The sequence below is a fragment of the Terrapene carolina genome, unplaced genomic scaffold (assembly GCF_002925995.2).
Source record: "Terrapene carolina triunguis isolate 2854851 unplaced genomic scaffold, T_m_triunguis-2.0 Scaffold191, whole genome shotgun sequence".
Lineage (NCBI taxonomy): Eukaryota > Metazoa > Chordata > Testudines > Emydidae > Terrapene > Terrapene triunguis.
The window spans coordinates 1,219,950-1,233,703 of NW_020664542.1; the positions used below are offsets into that span (position 1 = coordinate 1,219,950).

Here is a 13,754-nt window from a genome sequence, read left to right on the forward strand (position 1 = left end):
GTATCAGATACCCACGTAGTCCTGCTCAACCGCTGCAGGGCATGAGCTACAGCAGCTGAGAACAGGGCACTAGCTAGAAGCTGGCAGGGCACGTCATTAGCACTGGGCCGAGCTAATGGTGATTTTCCTTTAGCTCAAGGGCTCCGGCTGCAGCTCTGCTCCCCCAGGCTCCTGGTTCAAGTCCCGGTTAGGGGAGATTCCTCCTAAATCAAAGCTGCCATTGCGGTTTGTCTCCATGCCACAGGCCCGGTTCCCCGTTGCGCCGCGCCTTGTGTTGTCATCATTGACACCAGCGCAGCGGGGGTGTGAAATGCTCCTGTTCTGATGTGGTGGCGTCTTACTCAATTTGCGCTGCTGCAGTGTGGCACAGTAGGTGCGAGGCAATGGGGAATCAGGCTCCAAGTATTTATAGCAGCCGCTCTCCCAGGGCTGGCGGGCTTAGCACTGCTTTGAGTCAGACCCACTGACGCATCCCTTTCACCTCCCTGCTGCCCCATGTCTCCAGCCGGCACTGACGCAGCCTGGGCCCCCTTGCGACTTGGGGGACAGTTGTTAATTTATTTTCATTAGCGCTAAATCACTTCCCTTTTTAGCTAATTGAAAAAGAACCCACTGAGATGGGAGGCCAGGGCTGATTATCTAGGTCAAATCTGAATCCTGCTTAGCTTGGTGACCCGGCTTTCACTCACGTAGCAAAGCATGACACAGCGTGTGGGGCACACCTGGCAAGCAACACAGCTCTTCTCCGCCTGGCTGGCCAGGTGGCAATCGGATTTCACTAGCTCCAGTCACTTTGCTATGGAGCGCGCCCCTTAGAAAACACACAGTCACTGGGGTCTAAAAATGTCTATTAATGGAATTGTTTGATTTAGCAGAAAACTTGGAATTGAGTTAATTATTTGCTCAACGTGGGAATTTTGCCGAATGGCCTAGGAGTGTTCTTAATTTGTGCTGACTAATAAAATAATGAGGATTAACTGTTTATAGGATGGATAGACTCATTTTTGAGTTAGAGTGAGAGAAAACTGACCCGTAATGAATTAACTTTATTAATACACTGAAAGCCCCTTGCTTTGCAACTTTTCTGGCAGTGTCCAGACAGGCTGGAGCCCAGGAGAGATAGGAGGCCCTCTAGCAACACTGCAATGAGCTCCATCTGTCCCAGCCCTTTCGTAGCTTGCTGCTGCCCATCTCTGCCACTGCCATCCCAGGGGACCTGGGGCAAGTCCCTTAACCTCTTTGCTTCAGTTTCCCATATGAAAAAATGAGGCTGGTGTTTCCTTACATCCCAGGAGAATGGTGAGACAAAGGCACTGAGATCTCCTGCAGCATGGGGCTAGAGAAGAGCGGCGTAGTATCTGCCTGGTTCTTTGTCAATCCCAGCCCTGCAGCTACAGATTCTTTTGTGACCTCGCTGTACTGGCGCAGAGCCAGACGTGGCACCAGATCCTGCAGCTGGGCAGCTTCTGATAAACAGTCCCCTGTGTGACCGTCCCTCGACATGACGTCACCAGCACAACTATAGAATCAGGATCCAGTCAACAGTTGCTGCTTTAGGGCAGGGGAGGCACAAAAATCGCCATGTCTGTTGTTCCTTTCCACATGCTGAGACAGCACAAGCTCTTTGCCTTTTGCAGCTTCTTTGGGTCCTGGCTTGGGCTGGCCTAGATGAAAACTGTTCCCTGTACCCATCTCCCTACACTTAGCAGAGAGTAAAAGATTCCAGTATTAACTCTGGCCTCCAGGAACTGCTACTGTTCTATCTTCTGTTTAATTTCATTATGAAGGGCCCCCGATTGCTGTACAGATTACAATGTGTAATATACAAACTGTATACGCTGCCCCCACCACTGTAGTGCAGCCACCTCTGGGATGAGAGGTGGCAGCTGTTTAACATTATGCAGCTGGAAGCCCTGTCACCCATTCCCCCCACCTCTCAAGCTGGATTCTCGTGTATTTGGCAGCGCTACAGGGATGCAGCTGCCATTTGCAAGGATACACAACAGTCTAGGATAGGAGGTCCTAGACATCATGTCCTGCCGGTTCTGCATGGACATGAGAGTCCAAGGGACACTTCTTGTGAGAGGAGACATTTGCCCCAGGGTGTGTCCGAGGCTAATGTTTGCCTCCTACCCCAGAAGTGCAGTGAACTGGCCACCGACCTGGCTGCTGCTATCTCTCCTAGAAGTGGCCGCACATCACTGGTCCCGCATCCATTTCCCTGGAGTGAGCAGTCTTGGATCAGCGCCTGGCCTGGGCAGGGATTTGGGCTGGGAGGCTCTACAGAAATGCAGAACGCCGGCTCGCTAGGAGCACAGAGCAGGGTTAGAAAGGCAGGATGACAGACGCTGGCTGGCGCACCAGAGCGAGTACTCTTCGTCTTGCAACAATGAGCTGTGCGATTTGTATCCCCTGGGGCATGAGAGGGGTTTGCACCTTGATAGGGACGGCAGGGTTGATTCCCCAGTGCTCACAGGAGTGCACCGGAATTCGGCTCCCCTGCACAGGGGCGCCCACTGGGGCAGATGGGGACATCTACATTCCAGTCACTTTATTATTTGGCCCAGCCTTTCCTGATTCAGTCTCAAGTCAATTTAGCAACATAACTCCCTTCACTTCAGTTTACATGGGGCGAGTGAGGGGGGAATTGAGCCCATTGGGGTTGCTCCTGATTTACACGGGGGTGAGGGAGGGAGGAATCAGGCCCATATTTTCCTCTGGTTTTGTATCTGTTTCCCTTGGTGAGGATGTACCTGGGATGAGCGCTGGTGGGTTATAGTGTAATTGATCATAACAGCGATCAGTGAGAGGACACAGGACAGTGCAGTGGGAAAAAGGATTGTGTCGCCTGTGAGACAGAACTGGGTCCTGTCCACTCTGCAGAGAACAATGAACCTGGATCTGCTTGCTCTGTTGCTACCTGGGAGGTGAAGGATCCAGAATGGATGCAGCAGGGTTTATTGGGTAGGGACGGGCAATGTTCTGTAGACTGGTACGTGCATCTCAGGCACCTCCCATGCTGTGGGAGCACTTCCCATGGCGTTTGCAGCCTTGGAGTGATCTGAGGGGCTAGTAAGCCTGTCTCTCTTGCGCTCCCAGGTCACTGCTGGAAGCCCCCCAGCACCCCCTTCCAGGAGGGATGTTGGAAAGCCTGGCATAGTCTACATGGGCACATGGGGCCAAGGCTGGTCATATCCCATTAGATCTGGTGATCTCCGCCATGCCCATCCCTGTGGCATTGCAGCAGCTGGACATCAAGGTTCCATCCTGGGGGCCTAGGAGCTCCCCGAGAGCACTGATATGTGTCCACCTTCCAGAGCTACTGTCGGGGGAGGGAGGGGTGTGCTAATGAAGCATCTCCAGCTGGCTGGCCTCCTAGGATGCAGTCATAGGCAGAAAGGGAGAGATTTCCCTGGTTTCCTAATCCTAGTGATACTTTGCTTTCCAAAGAGCCATGGCTGAGTATTGTTCCTAGGTACACAGGCATAGAGAGATCTCATGGTGGTTGTTGGGGTTAGTGGGTGGTGCTGGTAGCCTGTGATACATCTGAAGTCACACAAGATGATCTGGTGGCCCCTTCTGGCTTTAAACTCTATGGCTAGAGCCGGGTGAACCATGAATTGCCGAAAAATGCAGTTTCAGGTCAACCAAATTTATTCACAAATTTGGGTCGAATTCAATAGATAGTTTTGGCCCACATTTTTTTTAAAACTCCAAATCTTTCATTTAGAAATGTATCTAGATTTATTTCAAACAAACAAAAAGGATGAAAAAAAAATACCCCAAAACAAAAAAATAAATCACTTCAGGTTGAATGAAACGTTTCAGGTTGACCCAAGAGGAATTTTTTTTGGACCCTGAAATGAAAAACCAGTTGCCCATTCAGCTCTTCTCCCGATCCCAGTCCCCTGCTCTAACCACTGGGGAATGCAGCCTGCCGGACCACAGGCTTGCTGCATCTAGCATCCATGTGACACAGTCTTGGTGGCTAGAACATATTCATTTCCACGCCCTATGCTTGTGCTCTCTGGCTGCTGCAGTGCATAGGAACACAGCCCTTGGTGGGCCATTCTCCTTAGCACAGCTCAGATCAGTCCTGGCACTTTGCTCTGGTCCCATTCCTCATGGAACGGTGGGAGGGAGAGGAACAGCTGACAAAAGCATGAATTAAGACCAGCAAAACCGATCCGCCATGAAAGACAGCAGACTCTGCATGCCAATTCCCTGGCGCAGCGGGGAGATGCGCCTCCTGCAGAACAGGCCTAATTCTGCTGCCGCTGAAGTCAATGTGAGTTTTGCTGTAGATGTCAAAGGGCCCCAATACACTCAGTGGAGATTCTGACATCTCCTGCTCAGGCATTGGTTCCTAGTTTTCATGCTTGGGATTCAGAGAGACTGAGACAGGGGCAGCTGCATTCACTGCCATCCCTGTTGTTCTCCATTAATTTCACACACTTTTTCTTAGCCTTAAAATGCCACCTGCAGATCGAGTTCCACTCCATCCCAATCAGAGACGGCTAGTTTCTCAGCGTGTTGCCCGGTAAGCATGCAAATAACAGAGCCAGCCTGGGAGCCCTCACACCTGGGAGTGTCTCCATTGAAATTAATGGCTATACTCGCCTGAGCAAAGGCAGCAGGATCAAGCAAATAATAATTCATGTTAAAAATCACCATCACCGAGCTTTCTAATGAACTCTTGTCAGAAGAGCACACAGTGTGACGTCCTTAATTCTAGTTGTTAAAGAAAAGCTGGCTGGGGTTCGGAGGGGAGGGAAAGGGATGATTTACAAACCCTGGTATTCCTGACAGGTTGCTTTAATTTTCTTTAATAGACATTTTCTTCCCCAGCAGCATTAGCAATCCTTGACCTAGGCTCAGGGAAGTGAAACTGACTTGAAACAGACTAGGCTAAATCCCTGTCCCAGCAAGTGGAGACCAAAGTGGCAAAGCCCTGGCATCTGTGGGGAAAATGAAATGGATTTTTAAAAAATGCATTCGCCTTTCATTGTCCTGGATGCTGCTAGTGACACAGGGCCGGGTCTGGCTTAAAATACAGGCGGAGCTCTAAAATGAGTGGCAATCAGGCACCCGAATCCTCTGAAAACCTCAGCCCTCATTTAGATTTTGACAATGCCCCTAGGAGCTGTCCTTTCAGCACCACTAGTGACAGACCCTGGGAGCACCACCAGGGCTGGGATCCAGGGGCATTCACATCTTTCTGAGAACGTCATCTCTGATGTAGTAAGTTCTACATGCACACACACCAACACACAGGTTGGCATGCACACACACACACTTGTGCACACATGGACACATGCACTATAACAAGCCATGACTCTGACTGGGGAGGAAAGAGGCAGGTGAGATTGTTGTTGTCACTTCTGTTTTTAAAAACTTGGAGGAGCTTAGATACTGTCTGTTAATAGTGGGAGCTACCTAACTACCTAGACTGTCTCTCCTTCCCTAGCCCACTTTCTGTGTGACATCAGGTAGCAGTTGTACAATCCATTGAAATGTTAAAAACCTCCCCAGTTGGGGTCTCTCTAGGTTACTCCAGGTTTGATCACTGTTAGCTTTTTCCAGCTGCAAGCAGCTACCACCTCTTCATTTCCCGACAGTCCCTCCTGATTGTATCTATCCCTCGTATTTAGTTGGAGGGATTCACAGGCCCAAGAAACAGGCAGGCACCTGAAAGTCAGTGGGCATTGTGTGCTAACTCCCATATGTGTCTGTGACCTTCACCCCCTAGGCCTTCCACATAGATGATGGGTATTTGCTTTTTGATGTCAATTTGCCTTTTCAATATTTGCAAAGCAAAACGCGGACCTGCCTCATGCAGAGAAAATGCAGAACATACAGCAAAGGGGAAACACCAATAGCTGGGGGCAATCCCTTGAAATAGAGCCAGAAAGCAAAAGAAAGAATCACCTTTCTCAAGGCGGCTGTGCTATTAAAAAGAAATCCCTATGGACAGCCCTTGCTAAGGTCGCCGGGGAACTCTCACCAGAGCAATGTCCCTGTAACTGGGGAGAAGGGCTGACAAGCTGGAGACGTGCTAGTCTCCTGGCTCCGTTTGGCTGTCAGAAATCGGACACTCTCTTGGTAGGACGCTAGCGTGGACTTTTGAAGAACACTCAGCACTGGCCAGACTGTTCCCAACGAGGAGGATTCCCAGTGACCTCAAGGGGGGTGGAGTTAAGCCAATGCCTAGCACTGGAATGGGTTACCTAGGGAGGTGGTGGAATATCCTTCCTTAGAGGTTTTTAAGGTCAGGCTTGACAAAGCCCTGGCTGGGATGATTTAGTTGGGGATTGGTCCTGCTTTGAGCAGGGGGTGGGACTAGATGACCTCCTGAGGTCTCTTCCAACCCTGAGATTCTATGATTCTATGATTCTAGTGGTTTGGAAAATCTTTCACTTTAAAAGGAGCATCCCAGTAAAATGAAATGTGGCCGGTGATAGCCCAAGCTAAGCCCCTGGCACCTTCAAGTCAGGGATGCCAGGCTCATGCTCTATCCCCATCAGCTGACGTTTTCTAAATGGTTTGGTGGTGTTGGGGCCCCAACCTGGGACACCTCACACAGGCCTGTTTTTCAGGGGCTGGGTGCCCAGCACTTCCTGGAAGCCAGGCCCTATTAAGGGCTTGCAGGTTGGGGCCCCCATCACTAGTCACTTTTGGAAACACTTGCCATCCATAGCGGGGTCCTCATCAGCCAAATACGCCGCTGGCAATGAGCAGCAGAATTACATTTCCTGAGGCTGACTTGGGCCAGTCATTGGCTGCCTCGGCTTCATCTGCCTTAATTGGCTTAGACACCAGGTTGCCATGCGGGCATAGAAGTGGGGCTCTGCCTGGAGAGGGACAAACATGGCAGGAAGCAGGCGTGTATATGAGAGATGAGGAGAGGGGGCTGGGCATAAAGACTTCATTCTCCGAGGTGCTGAGCACTAGCTGATGGGTGCTGCACCTCCTCAGCTGTTCTGTATCTGTGCCATGGTAGTGCCTATGAGTCCCTGTCATGGGCCGGGCTCTATTGTGCTAGGCACTGTAAAGACACTGAGCAAAACGGGTGTTCCATGGGGTCCTTGGAGACCTGCCTGCCTGCGTCTCTCAGGTTTCATCCCTTTATCCTCACTCCCCATCACCAGCGTGTTTTAATCAGAAGCCTGGCAGGAGCGTGGAGGCTGGACTCCAGTTTGTTAGAGGCCCCTGTAAAGAGACGGCTAAGAACACTTTTGTGTTAACTCGACACTCCCCGTGTCTCCGTCTCGTTGAGTCTCCAAATCTCTTCCCATCTCAGCAGGAAAGATCTCTCTCTCTCTCTCTCTCTCTCTCGCCTGCCCTTGTCTCTGCCTCCCCCTCTCCATCTGCTGTTGTTTATTATTTAGTCCCGTCAACACACAATTTCATTCTGTACGAAGTGGCACAAAATAAAAGTCATTGTGTTGTAATTGCAAGTGCAAAACGCTGTAATAATCTTAGTGTGAGCACACCGCTGCCCTCTAGTGTGTGCAGCCTGAACTGCTCATTCATGGCCCTGCTGTATCCACTAGGAGGTGACACTGCCTCCTGTCATACAGCAACTTTCCCCACATTCCCACCGACCTCGGTCCCCGTCCCATGAGGTTAGCAGAGCACCCGTCACTAGCGAATCTCATCCATTTCTCAATGCATTTACGATGTGCCCATCACCATGGTATTTAGGCGCCAAAGAGACAATTTTAAAAGCTACTTTCATCCGGCAGGCTCAGCCTTCCTGCCCCTCTGCTGCTGCTTCTGCTTCCAGCCCTTTCTAAGCAGGGATTTTTGTTTTCAGATGCTTGTTGCCTGGGGAAGGACTCCTGGCCATTCCCTAGTTACAGTCAGTGTGAGAAGGCTGGTGCAGGCTGAGCATGCCGCAGTTTGGACACATCCTGATCTCCACTGGAAGGGAGTTTCACAGCCAAAAGCTCAGCGGCGAATCCTGGGCTGTCCATCTAACTGCAGCGGGCATGATGGCTTGCCTGTCCATGACAGCTGGGTCCCACTTGAGGAAGGGATCTTCAAAAGTGACTAGCGATTTGGGGTGCTCAGTTTCTGCAAAGTGCCCAGCACCTAGCCTCTGGGAATCAGGCTTCTTCGAGGTACCTCGAATTGGGCACCCAAAATCACTCTTGAAAATCTTAGCCTCTAAAGGATGAGGATCTTGCAGTGGATCTGATATTGGAGATGGAGCCAGTAGGAAGCATGACGCGATGGGCACTTATTTGTCTGTGTGGGCCACCTGGTGATTCCACAGGGCTCACACAGAGCACCTTGCAGTGGTCTAACCTGGAGGTGATTGAGGCATGAATCCCGGTGCAGTCTCCTAACCAGATTGAGACATGCACAGCCCTGAAACGGCATTCTAGCAATCAGAGGGCACATGCCCTCTGTGGCAGGAGAGATCAAAGTTCTGGCCGAGTCCTTGAAATTCTTCCCTCTTCCTAGCAGTCTTGCTTCAGTTTTCTTTGGAGTATGCTTGAGCCAGCTGCCCTCCATCCGTGTCCGGGTCTCGCACGGCCCCTGGGGAAGGAGCAGTCCCACTGTCCATGGTGGGGGCTGCCTGCCCCCACAGCTCCCAAAGCTGGGCCTGCTACTGAGATGTCTCCCGTCTGGCCAGCTCAGGCTGGTGCCTGGCTGGCGGGACCTGCCCTGGAGCACAGGGCCAGACATCCGCTTCCTTTGCTTGTGTTTCATTCTGGCCCCATGTCCCCTGCGGGTCAAGACCCCCATTCCCATGAAAAAGGAACACTTTGCGGTCTTTCCCCTCTTTCCCCTCACACTGCTCTGGGATGGGTGGCAGCGCTGTTGCCCGTGTTGTAAAGAGGCGGCGCTCAGGCCCAGAGACCCTAAGGCCCAGATCATCAAAGGGATTTAGGTGCCTAATTTCCACTGGCCCAAGGTCACACAGGGAGTCAGTGGTGGGATTGAATGCAGGTCTCCTGAGTCCCAGGCTAGCACCCTAATCACTGAGCCACGCTGCCGGCCTAACTGGGCTATGGCTGCCAGATGATGTTCCTGGCTTCCTGTCCTGCTCCAGACTCTGTTGTAGGGCTTGATCCTGGCCCTTCCTCAGAAGTAACATGATCCAAATCACCGATTCCTCAACTGACTTCCTCCTCATCCAGCCCTTGGTCCAGCTCCCTAGTTCTGACTCCGTCTCTTCATGCATAGCCACTCCTTCCACGCATCCTTGTTTCCTGACTGTGCTTCTCTGCAGCTGCCACTAACACTGTGTTCCCCTTCAGCAAGATCTTGACCAAGCGCCCATCCAGCTCTCAGCTGCCTCCTTAGTCAGACTCACAGCCAGTCTGCTGCCAGCCATGAACATCGCTTGCTTTTTGCTAATAGAAATTCAGAAGGGCGGTGCCAAAGCAAGGGGAGGATGGCCTAGTGGTTGGGGCCCTGGCCTCAGACTTGGGAAATCCAGGGACAGTTCCTGGCTCTGCTACAGACTCGGCGTGTAACCTCAGGCAAGCCCCTTAAGCAGCCATTTCAGAAGGCTTGGCATCCGCGATGCAGACTGGCTTTTGCGAAGAGCTGCATGTGTTGGGCGCTGGGCAAATCTGAGTTTGAGTGTCCCAGTGGGAGCTGCTGGGTGCCGACGGCCTTTGGAAATCTGGGCCTCAGCTCCCCATCTGTCCAAGGGTTAGTGCAAGTTAAATCTATTCACGTGTGAGGGAGACAGGGGCAGGATCAGGACCCAGATCGAAAGAAAACTGGGTTTTGAAGATTGCCATTTTTCTTGGCCCCATCGCCATGGGTCCCCATCCCCCACTGTCGTACATGTCGCCCCGTCTCGGACTCAGCAGATTGCTCTCACACTCCTCCCCGATGTTCCCAGCTTCTCACTGGCCCATGGCGCAAGAGTCCAGAAGTAGTTGACAGTCGTTGAGCTCCTCCGGTGCATTGTGCAGTAATGTGGAGCTCCCATGCACGGGTCTCTGCAGAGCCCGGCACAGGTCTGTGCTAATGCTAGAAACGGGGGGGTTGGACCTGGGTCGGGCTTCAGCTGGGTTTGGGATTTGGCTTTAAAGCTGACTCAGGGGTTGGATTTGGGTCTGACAGAGCCGGAGTTCATGTGCTGGCCTGGCCAACTCCACCATCTTTCAAAGCCCTGTTGGGTCTGACCCAGACCCAAAGCCCTCACTGTGGGTTTGGAACCCGGGATTTGAATCTGAGTTGCCCCCGATTCAGCAGGGTTCAAAGTTGAAGTTCCACGTGTCTAGCAACCCCAAATGGTTCAGAATTGGGTCTCTGTCTAGCTCGGCCCCCAGAAGTCCAAATGCCCATGCAGCCCTCCGCTGACCTGCCCCAGCCTCGTACACCGGCACAGCTGCTCTGGATCTCCCCACAACAGGCTCTTCCATGAGATCCCTGCTAACTCCTGCTTCTGTTTGGACTACAGATACCGAGGGGATCGTAGCATCCTGGGGCTGCTGGGTCAGATCCCAACCTGAGCCCAAAACACAGAGGCAGCTCTGCAAATGAAAGTTAATGGGAGGAAAGAGAGGTTACCCGAACATCCCAGAGCCCTCGGGTCAGAGCAAGGCAAGGTTTATTTAAACTGGTTCCCCCTTGCCTCTAATTAAAACAACTCTGAAGGGTTTGTAGCTCACAGCTCCCAATGAAAGCATTGCTGCTAATGCATGAGAACACTTAGATCTTGTCTGATAAATAAGACCTTTCTTTCCGTGACTCAGTGTGTTACCCGGAGTCCCTCCGAAAGCCCTGCCGGTCATATGATTTAGCCCCCAAGGGCCTTTGAAAACTAGATTTCATGTTAATTTAGCTGAATGTAGCCTGATGAAATGAAAAGCCCGTGGACGTCGCAGGACGTGGAGGCTGGGATTTGCATTCCCTTAGCCTGCTGTGCTTTTTAAAGATTAAATACACTGCCAGTCTGATTCCTCTGCTGGATTACAGATGTCCTTTCAGCCGGTTTTTTTGCAATCTCTGAGCTGTAGGCCCTGATGCACCCTGAAAGCATGACCTATATTTCAGTTCGCACACAGACTGGAGAGATTCCAAATGAGCCCCCCTTTTTGCAGCAGGTGACTCTGGGCTGGCTTTAGCTGGCAAACTGGGATCGTAGAAGTAGAGGAGGTTGGAGAACATCACGGCAGAGATTCCTCCAATCTCCCCTCCACCTTCCTGCTTTCCTCCTCTCTGTCTTCACGGTCTTCCAATCTCCCTTGGGAAGGGGCCATGGCTGTAAACGGCCCCAGTCACAGTGACCTGGCAATGTTGCTCATTGCAGTTTCCAAGCTGTTCACTTTAGCCGGTTCAGGAACGGACTCAGCTCTCCAGGCGACCCTGTGCACGGCACAGACAGCGGCGGATACAGAGAGTGTCCCCACTTCCCAACCTCACATGAACCACGTGCATGAGAGCAGGGATGCTTTGGTAGCAGGGGAGAAATCCAAACTTTCCTGGTGCCAAAGGGCTCCAACAGGCCAAGTCCACCAAGAACTTCATAATAAAATTTCCAGCTGGCTTCACCCGCCTGCAGCGCTCAATGGAGCTCTGACTGCTTCCTCCAGCTGACTCAGAGTTTGCTAAGGCAGCGGTTCTCAAACTGTGGGTCACAAGCCTGTTTTAATGGGGTTGCCAGGGCTGGCGTTAGACTTGCTGGGGCCTGGGGCTGAAACCCAAAGGCTTCAGCCCGGGGTGGTGGGGCTCAGGCAGGCTCAGGCTTCGGTCCCCCTCCTGGAGGCTTGTAGTAATTTCTGTTGTCAGAAGGGGGTCAATAGTGGGCAGAGGGGAGCCGCTCCGCTCCAGAATGTGCCGACTCAGCAGGACCAGTCAGCCCGTGCGAGGAGCACAAGAGTCAAGAAAAAGAAGGTGCAACTAATGCTGTGAGCATGGGGCTAGTGCTGGCCCAGGGCACAGAGCGGAGCCAGTAGCATGGTGCAAGGGGTGAACACATGACATGTGCACACACAAGGGGCGTGGCACAAAGAAAAAGAGGCGTGGCTAGAGCTGTATGTCCCTCCCCTCCCCCGTAGGCTGGCGTGAAATCCACACCAGGGTTTCTCTAGGCAGCTTCAGTTTACACCTATCGGCCCGTGTGCCAGCGTGGGGGCACCGAACACTGCTCTCCCTGGGGCACTTGGAATGAGGGTTGCCAAGCCGTGACAGATCCCTGCAGGGGCAAGGCGTGGGTGGTCATTGGTGGGAGGCAAAGAGAAGGATGCTGAATGGAGGCTCTGCAGCAGACAGCTGGCCCCTCCAGGAGGGAGCTCTGCATGGGGCCGGTGGCTCACAGAGCGCCTTGCTGCGCACACAGGCTGTGCTCTGATCACATTGCACCATACAGCCTGGCGTGGGGAGCAGCCTGCGGGACGCCCTGTGGGGAGCTTTTAGAACTGCAGGTGTGTGGGAATAAGAGCCTGACCCACGTGTTGATCGGGCTGGCTCACCACCCATCTCAGCGCCCCCCTCCCACGCAAGCTTGGCAGCTGGAAAGTCCCTGATGCTCAGTCCTCCCGCTGGGCTAACTGGCGCCAGTATCGGCCGTGGCCCTGCTAAAGCGGCTGTCCTGCCCTGGGCTGTTCGCTGCTGGGTGCGCCTCCACCTAGGCTCCCCAGTTCCAGAGGGCTGAAGCCATCCCAGAGGCCTTGGTTGGGGCATGTTTGAGGGCACGTGGGGCTTAGACGCCAAACCGAGCACAAGGCATGAGATTTGCCCAAGGCACAGGCACCACTTAAGTCAGCAAAGCCACCTTTGAATGGGGCCGAAGTGGGTGTCTAAGCCTGGTGCTACCCTCTCTGCCAGGGGAATTACCCCCAGAGAGGGGACTAGGCCCTAAATGTTAGGGGGAAACACCCTTCAAACCTAGGGACTGGAAAACCGGTTCCAGGAAAATCAGAACCAACCCAGACCTGCTCCCAGGACTCGGGGCCGAGTGGAACCTTGAGGGAGGTTTGGAAAAGTTGCTGTCACTTTTTTAAACACAATTTTTGCAGCTCCTCCAGCCAGTCTGTCCCGTTTGGGACCAGCAGCCAGAGAGCCCAGATACCGCAGGGGCCTGCAGTCCCAGCCTGCAGCTCTGGAATCTACAGGGAAACCGCAGCCTGAATTTTGGAGCCAAGAGTTCTGACCAGACAGACTCATGTGGCTGGACGCTCAGCCTGGCAGAGGCTCTGACCCTCTGGGGAAGCTCCCGAACTACAAGTCTTTTGCTCTCTTTCAATGCTCCTTATTACTCATGAAGCTCTTCCCCATCATTGACCAGCTAGTCTCCTTGTGCAATGCTCTAGCTTTGTCTTTCAGTGATGGTTTCCTCACTGGCTGGGCCCACGAGAGGATAAGAGACCTACTACTCCTATCACCTAAGGGAAATCTCCAGTATCTCAAGTGGTGAAGGCCTGTGTTTTCTGTGCAGGACCAGGGTTCTAACCCCAGCTTTGCACATGCCTGTGATTTACCCACTGAGAGTCTCTGTAGCGCATGGATTTGTTATAGGAAGTATCGTTGCATGAGGGGAAACTGAGGCATCAGGCAGTTAGGTGACTTGGCTGTGGCCATGCAGGAAGTCAGTGCCGGGATCAGAACTCGGGAGCCCCTGCTCACACCTCTAGACCCATTCTCCCTCCACGGAGACTTTCTGGGTCTGCCCTCGTGAAGCAAGCGCAGCTGGGGAAGTGAACTAGCAAGAGCAGCATTTTTCGACTGCCAGGGACTCACTCGGTGCGTTCCCACTGGCTTCCTCCGGAGTAACTAGCTCTCCC

The 13,754-nt window shown here is 52.7% G+C and overlaps 1 protein-coding gene across 2 annotated transcripts in view; it reads left to right on the forward strand.

Moving 5' to 3' along the window:
* The window catches only part of NAV1 (neuron navigator 1), a 281,812-nt gene that overhangs the window by 58,668 nt on the left and 209,390 nt on the right, over positions 1–13,754 (forward strand). The gene's annotated exons all lie outside the window — the stretch shown is intronic.